Genomic DNA, 8,429 nt, shown 5'->3' on the forward strand with positions numbered 1-8,429 from the left:
CTTACCTGGAAATAAGAGCTGGAGAATAAGCTTATTCCATCATATCACCCAGACACCTCCAAGGAGAGGAATAGGAATAAGGGCCAAGGTCAGAGTGTAAGGGAAACCCTTCCTCCAGGGAAACAAAAAGTGGGAATGAGTTGTTTCCACGATCCTCCTCACAGGAAACCGCTGCTAACAGTGTGAAATCTTTGGAATTTATCCTTCTAGACTACTTTTTTTTTTTTTTTTTACAGATGGATATAAACGTTACAGGTTTTGGTACAAAATCAGAACATTGTGTAAATTAGTTAATCATCTCTTATTTTTGCTTACAATATACTGTAGACTTTTTTCAAATAGAGGTATATAGATTCAATGTATTATTTTTTTTAATGTTTATTTTTTTATTTTGAGAGAGTGCACAAACAGGGAAGGAAGGGGCAGAGAGAGAGACACGGAGAGGGAGAATCCCAAGCAGGGGTTGATCTCACCAACCATAGCATTATGACTTGAGCTGAAATCAAGAGTTGGACACTTATTCGATTTAGCCACCTAGGCACCCCTCTAACGTATTCTTTTTAATTATGCTTAGAATTTCAGTGAATTAACAGTTTTTCTACAGTTTGCCATTTAAATTCTTCCTGGTTTTTATTACTATTAAAAATAACGACTTATAAAAGATCTCTGTGTATACAAGGACACGGACTCTCACAGTGCTGTTTCAGGTGTAAAGCTGCTTGGTGCTGAATATATTTAAGCCTGGACAGATGATGTTTTTCCATTTAAAAACAGTGGAGGCTGCAAATGAGCAGCTAGAGCGGATGACAGTTTTGAGCTGCCCCACGGAACTCTGGTGAGTGAAGGAATTGTATACTATCAGTTATAAAAGTTCTTCCAGCCTTGACAAGTTAATTCTGCCTCACACGCATCTACTCAAGTTGCTGCAAAGTGTACCTTTTGTTCATGAACAGACTTTCTCCCCACCAGACCTGTATTATCTTTGCTCACTACCTCAGCAAGAGATTTCCTGACCAAAGTTTCCGAGAAGACCAGGGAAGAATTTATATCAGCGCGTGACCTTTGAACTCAACATCTCAGCTGTTTACCACTTTCTAAAGAATTTTCACAGTGCCTCTGCAAACCAGGTCATCAAGGTAAGGGAAAGGGCAGCCAAGATTTTAATGGCGATAGCCAACATTACCTTTTGTTTTCAAGTGGGGGGAAAGTGTGACTGTTTATAATCACTTCCGAGTGAATGTTTCCTCTACTCTTTTTTTCGTGAGCCCAAATGTGGAGGCTTTAAGAATATTAACTTGTCAGCATTGTCCAGAAATGTTTTTTATAGAGAGGTGGTATAGATGAAAGGCTGCTATTGACTCTGAAGTTACATGACTGACATTTGCTGTTTTTGAAAAGAGACTCTAGAATAGTTTCTTTAAAACTTTATTTGGAAATAATTTCATTACAGAAAAGTTCCATGAATAGTACAAGGAACACCCATGTACTGTTTACCCAGAACCTCTCTTTCTCTCTCCGTCTCTCTCTCTCTCTCTCTCTCTCTATATATATATATATATATACACATATGTATATATACATCTATACATATATATATATACACACACACATATATAGACACACACACATACACATACATATACATACATGCATACATATATTACTTCTGAACTTTCAAGAATCAGTTGTATATGCTTAAAGATAAAAATATTCGAGGCACCTGGGTGGCTCAGTCAGTTAAGTGGCCAACTTTGGCTCAGGGCGTGATCTCACGGTCCATGGGTTCGAGCCCCACATCGGGCTCTGTGCTGACCACTCAGAGCCTGGAGCCTGCTTTGAATTCTGTGTGTCCCTCTCTCTGCCCTTCACCCACTCATTCTCTTTCTCTCAAAAATGAATAAGTGTTTAAAAAAATTAGAATAAAGATAAAAAATATTCTCTTACACAGCCACAATACAGACTTCAGTTTTAACACTGTCTTTCTCCTTCCTTAATTTAATAAGAAACAAGTTTAAATCCATGTTTTTAGTTCTCACTTTTCACTCAAGCTCCAGAACAATATTTTCAGGTCTTAGCAGATTATTTCTGTTTGTTTTCCTACAAATGCTCCAACTTTTTTTACACATGCCCCAGGCCCCAAACTTTGTAGATCCCTGTCTTTGTTTGAATTTCCTTTGAAAAAAAGAGCCTGAGATAAGGACTTGAGTGCCAGTAGTTTTTGAAGGAGGTGATTCCATGGGGCCAGAGTAAAGCCCAGGAGGGCATGAGACAGGGCAGGAGGGAAAGCTGAGGTGCATTATCAAGGTCACCATTGAGGATAGGTCCTATGTCACCTCCTGAGAAGCACACAGAATGGCTCTCAGAATTGTCCACATACATGATATCATGCAGGAGTATTTATCCAGGTTGTGATACCCCATTGGTTAAGGGTTACCTCTGTGAGGCTTTATTTTCCTTATTTGAAGGCTGAATTTCAGTTTATGAAATGCCCTTTTGGATTTGATGTTAGTACTACTAAGTTGACACAAGAATTTGTTAATTTTCTTAACAGATGGATGCTTTTGCTACAGTCAAATCAGTTCTTCTAAAAAAAAGAATCAGTTTTGTCAATATGGATGTCAATATTAAAGGGAAATGATTTTTTCTGGTACTTGTCTCAATGATAAGGGAACTTTTCAGTATGTTTGGAACAATTTGGATGTGTGAATATACTTTTCTGACTGTAAAGTTATGAAATTTAAATTCACAAAATATTTCTGATAAAAATTTTAAGATCTAAATTGAAATATGCTGTAAATGTAAAATACACACTGAATTTTGAAGACCTTATGTAAAAACAGAATTTCCAATATCTTGTTAATAATTTTACTATTGATAATATGCTAAAATGATATTTTGACACACCAAATTAAATAGAATATACTATTAACTTTATTTCATCTGTTTCTCGTAACTATTTTTAATTTAACTACTAGAATGTTTAAAATCACATATCTGACTACATTATATTTCAGTTGGGCAGTGCTACCCTAGAAAATTCCCTATGAAACTTGGGTAAAAATAAAGTGATTGAGTAAGGTAGCAGAAAGTAAAATTAACATGCAACATTAAAATCTCTTAAATCTCAAATCTCTTAATGCCCCTTTACAGAGGCATCAAAAAAAAGATAAAATATTTAAGGACAGACTTTACAAAAAAATGTTGAATACATATACAAAGAAATTTATAAAACATTCCTGAAAGACAAAGAAACTGAAATGAATGGAAATATGTCCCTAATTTTAAAACTTTTTAAAAAATATTTTTATTTATTTTTGTGAGATACATACAGAGAGAGACAGAGCACGAGCAGGGGGAGAGGCAGAGAGAGAAGGAGACACAGAATCTGAAACAGGCTCCAGGCTCTGAGCTGTCAGCACAGAGCCCGATGTGGGGCTCGAACCCATGAATTGTGAGATCATGACCTGAGCCGAAGTCAGATGCTTAGACAACTGAACCACCCAGGCTCCCCTATGTCCCTCATTTTAGTCTCAAAATCATTCACATATCAGTTCTGTACCTAATTTGAATTTTAAGGTGATCCCTATAAAAACACCAACACTTTTTTTTTCCCCATAGAGCTAGACAAGTTAATAGGAAATAAAGTTTATATGGGAAAATAAACAAGAATATCTAGGAAAACATGGCAAAGTAAAAGCTACTTTGGGAGGGAATAGCTATGCCGGCTATTAAAATACTCTGCAAGATCTCTATAATTAGAACCATATGATCCAGCACATGCATAATCAAACAGACCCGTGAAATAGATTTAAAAGTCCACAAATGGACCCAAATGCATACAGAAATCTCATATATGATAATGATGGGATCTCGAATCCCTGGGGCAAAGATGGACTTTAAAAAAATTTGTTTTTTACATTTATTTATTTTTGAAAGAGAGAGACAGTGTGAGTGGAGGAGAGGCAGAGAGAGAGAGAGGGAGACACAGAATGCAAAGCAGGCTCTAGGCTCTGAGCTGTCAGCACGGAGCCTGACACAGGGCTGGAACCCACAAACCGGGAGATCATGACCTGAGCCAAAGTTGAACGCTTAACCGACTGAGTCACCTAGGTGCCCCAACGATGGACTTTTTAATAAATGCTATTGAGACAACTGGGCAGCCATTTGGAAAAAGATGAAATTAGATTCATTCCTCACACCTCACATAAAAATAAACTCCAAATGAATCGGAGATCAAAATGTAAAAAATTAAACTATATGAGCACGGAAGGAATACAGAATACTGGTGAATGTAACTTTAATGTCAGTGTAGAAAACGCTTCTCAGTATGATTCAAAATGCAGATGTAAAAATAAGTTTCACTTTAAAAAACTTGCAGGGGTGCACAGGCAGCAACATACCATAAGCAAAGTCAAGAGTCAAATGACAAAACTGTAAGAAAAGTTTTGCAGCATATATCAGAGAAAAGGGGCTAACACTTCTAATACAGAAAGAATTTCTAAATTTTTAAAAAAATGTTTTTATTTATTTTTGAGAGAGAGAGACAACGTGAGTAGGAGAGGGTCAGAGAGAGAAGGAGTCACAGGATCTGAAAACAGTCTCCAGGCTCTGAGCTAGCTGTCAGCACAGAGCCCAACACGGGGCTTGAACCCACGAACCGTGAGATCATGACCTGAGCCGAAGTCAGACGCTTAACCGACTGAGCCACCCAGGCGCCCTCAGAAAGAATTTCTAAACATTGGAAAAAAAGATTAAAAATCCTATTGAAAATAGGGAAACAACATGAAAAACAACTCACAAAAAAGATACAAAAATGCGATATGTGATCCTGGACCATGTTCTGTGTAAGAGGAGGGAAAAAATGCTGTAAAGGACATTATTGAGGCAATTGGCAAAACCGGAATGCTGAATAAATGTGCTGTATTCATTTTATATTTCCCAGATTTGATTGCCATACTGTGGTTATGTAAAAAATATCTTTGTTCTTAGGAAATACCCTCCTAAGTATTAAGGGGTAAAGGAGTGTGATACAAATGGCTCAGAAAACATGTGTGTGTGTGTGTGTGTGTGTGTGTGTGTGTGTGTGTGTGTCTAATTCTCATTAAAGGTCAGGAGACCTACTGGTTTAGAGCAAGTTTTGGGAACCGGTCTCTGTAAAGTGCCAGAGAGTGAATATTTTCCTTGTGGACCAGATGGTTTTGATGGCAACTACTTAACTGTTGTAGCACAAAAGCAGCCATAAAAAATACACAAATCTGTGCTCTAATAAACTTTACATTAAAAAGCAGTGGGTGGGGGCACCTGGGTGGCTCAGTCAGTTAAGCAACCGACTTCGGTTCAGGTCATATCTCACAGTTTGTGGGTTCGGGTCCTGCGTAGGGCTCTGCGCTGACAACTAGCTCAGAGCCTGAAGCCTGTCTTCAGATTCTGTATCTCCCTCTCTCTGACCCACTCCTGTTCGAACTCTCTCTCAAAAATAAATAAAACATTAACAAAAAAGCAGTGGCTGATAACCTGAACATTTTGTGATGTACATAGATACTGAATCAACTATGTTGAATCTATACCTGAAAACTAAAATAACATTATATGTTAACTATACTTCAATTTAAAAAGAAAAGTAAAACAGGTGGCAGGATTCCTCCCACTCCAGCCCATCAAGCTTATATTAATTTTGGTAAGTAAGAATAGATACTGGGAAAGCAAGTTTTGCCACAAGTACTTTGCACAGCGCCTGGCATTCAATTTCGAAGTAGTAGATACTGATACTTTCCCCATAGATTTAAAACCCTTTTACTTTAAAACTAAACTTACAGAGGAGTCCGCTAACAATACGTCAGACCCACGGAGGAGCTGGACAAAGCGCTTGAAGGGTACAAGCCGCCGCCAAGAGTGTTCTCAACGCTGAACTACAGGAACCTGATGGGCACGATGTTGAGCACCGTGGCCTCCAGCTCAGGCGGAAGTGGTGCACCTGGGTGGCTGCCTACTGCTCCCTCAGCAGTTTGGCCAACTTCCGGAGCTCTGAGGACACTAAGCGGAGGAGGAGTATCTTCGTGCGCCCCACCTCTGCCATGGTGATGTCCTAGCTGCAGAACCCCCGGTGCAAGAAACACCCCCCTACCCACCCCAGGCGATGTCAGTGTAGGACCACTCTATCTATCTTCCCCCAGGCCTAGCCCCTGGCTGCTCAGCCTCCTGCCCTCAGCTGCTCTTCTGGGCCTACTTGAGTGACGTAGTCACAGTGCCGGAAGCTAGGTGGAGGGAACCTGAGGCTTTCTTTCCTTGGGATTCCATTTCTGCTGGGCAGAAGGAAATACCCTAGGCCTACCCCTCCCCCCTGACTTCTTCACCCTGCCTGCCTGGCAGATATGATATCCCTGTCTCTAGGTGTATCCACTCCTCTTTTTTTAAAAGATTTTTTTAATGCTTATTTATTTTAAAGAGAGGAGGAGGGGCAGAGAGAGGGAGACAGAGGACCTGAGGCAGGCCCTGTGCTGACACCAGGAAGTGCCTCACAGGGTTTGAACTGAGAAACATTGAGATCATGACTTGAGCTGAAGTCCGATCCTCAACCGACTGAGCCATGCAGGTGCCCCTCCACTCATTTATTTATTCAGACTAGTTAATGATGAAGTTTTGCATTCTGGCAAAAAGCCAAAAACCAAAAAACAAAACTAAACTTACAGAAAATGTGCAGGAATAGTATAGATAATACCCTTATACACTTTACTCAGATTCTCTAATTTTAAAATATTTTTTCTCGTTCGCTTTATTCTCCATTCCCCGCCCCCTCCCTTTCAGAATAGTCTCTAAAGAGGCACTTGAATGTGTCCATATGACCACACGCTAGCCAAGGGGAAGTGAGCAACAGTGAGATGTACAATTTCAGAGATGCTGAAGAGTGAACACATGAGTCCCCTTTCAGCCCCCCTTGCAGCCTGGAATGTGTGCCGTTCTGGCCCAGGTGGATGGCAGCAATTCCAGATGGATAGAAGAACAAAAATAGAGAAGGTGCTTGGGTCCCTGACTTGAATACTCACGCACAGATTGTTGGTTGAAAAAGAAAAAAAAATGCTGTCTATGTTATCCCCAAGTATTCAGTTTCTATTAGAATATCCCCAAGTATTCAGTTTCTATTATGATTAAAGCTCCATGATAAGTGACACTTGAGCATCTTAAGCATTATCAGTATGCATTCTGGCCCTCCACTGCTGAGCTCAGCCATTCATCTGCTGTGTGACTTTGGGGAAGTTATTCAATGTCCTTCAGCCCTCTCGGGTTTGACATGAGTACCTAACTCATAAAGTCATTTTAATGATGAGCAGACTTAAAGTGCTCAGAGCAGGGCTGGTGTGCAGCAAGTATAAGTGTTAACTATTCTTACTACTTGCAGATACTTGAGAGGTGGGTATTATCTTGAACACTTTATAGACGAAGAACTGGAGATTCAGAAAAGCTAACTGATTTGCCCAAGGTTATGTAATTAATAAATAGTGGAGCTAGGATTTAGACTTCTCTTACTCCCACGCCTGTGCTTTCCACTTCTATACATTTTCATCCTATAATTTTAGTAGTCTAACACATTAGAGTGGTCATCTTAATGAAAATCAACATTTTGCCAGCCTTTCTGATTTTCTGATTTAGTGTTGCTTTTATTTGGATTAGGTAGGGATGGGCGCTAAAGTTAACAGAAGCTCCGTATGTCCTGGGTCTTCCCTAACAGGTGTTAGCTCAGACTTGTATGAGTTAAAGATTTCAATAATATTACAAACTGGTCGGTATATTTTTTTGGTAAGACCTCTAATGTAAACTTGTATAATACTTTGACCTATGCATGAATGCAGACAAACACTTGATAGGTTCTGAAGCATCTTAAAATGTAGTTAACTGTAACTCTGACTTTAAAGTGCTTGAGGGCTCTTAAGCATCTCTGTGGGTACTTTCAGAGATCCCCTGGAAACTGAAATCCTTCTTTCTGAGCTTTAGAATGGAATAAAATCAGGTGTTGGTAATATGTTTGCAATTTTCCTTTTCTTTTTTTCTCAAATATAAATTCCCTAATTCTTTAAACCTGTTTTGATCACCAATTAAAGGCTATACATCATATTGTTATGTTATACATCATAGTGTTCCTGCCCAATAGTGACTGTGTCCTCAGAGTGTTAGGGATCATCTGTTGGAAGTATATTCCTTCCTGAGCTTTTGTCCTGATGCATCAATCTGGCATATATAGGTGCAAATATACACACCCTTAAAGATTTTATAGAACATTTTATTTCAATATTTATTTTATTTTTGTAACATATTGTTGACATTGGAACTTTAGAGAAGCTTAAAGTGCCATAGTGTTATTTTCAAGACATTTTTTAGTTTTTTGAAAAGTGTTTAATTTTTTAAGGTAAGTAATAGAGTCGTGAGATTCAAAA

General features: G+C 39.0%; 1 long non-coding RNA gene across 2 annotated transcripts; it reads left to right on the top strand.

The window, feature by feature from the left end:
- The first annotated feature begins 550 nt into the window (after positions 1-550).
- Positions 551-8,019, top strand: LOC115296009. Of its 2 annotated transcripts, XR_003910683.1 has the most exons (3): positions 551-835; positions 954-1,136; positions 2,552-2,841. It is a non-coding gene; the product is annotated as an uncharacterized LOC115296009 (long non-coding RNA). The 2 variants fall into 2 exon arrangements; XR_003910681.1 differs by lacking the exon at positions 2,552-2,841 and adding an exon at positions 5,817-8,019 and having other exon boundaries at positions 551-1,136.
- The last annotated feature ends 410 nt before the right edge of the window (positions 8,020-8,429 follow it).

The sequence above is a fragment of the Suricata suricatta genome, chromosome 1, assembly GCF_006229205.1.
Source record: "Suricata suricatta isolate VVHF042 chromosome 1, meerkat_22Aug2017_6uvM2_HiC, whole genome shotgun sequence".
Lineage (NCBI taxonomy): Eukaryota > Metazoa > Chordata > Mammalia > Carnivora > Herpestidae > Suricata > Suricata suricatta.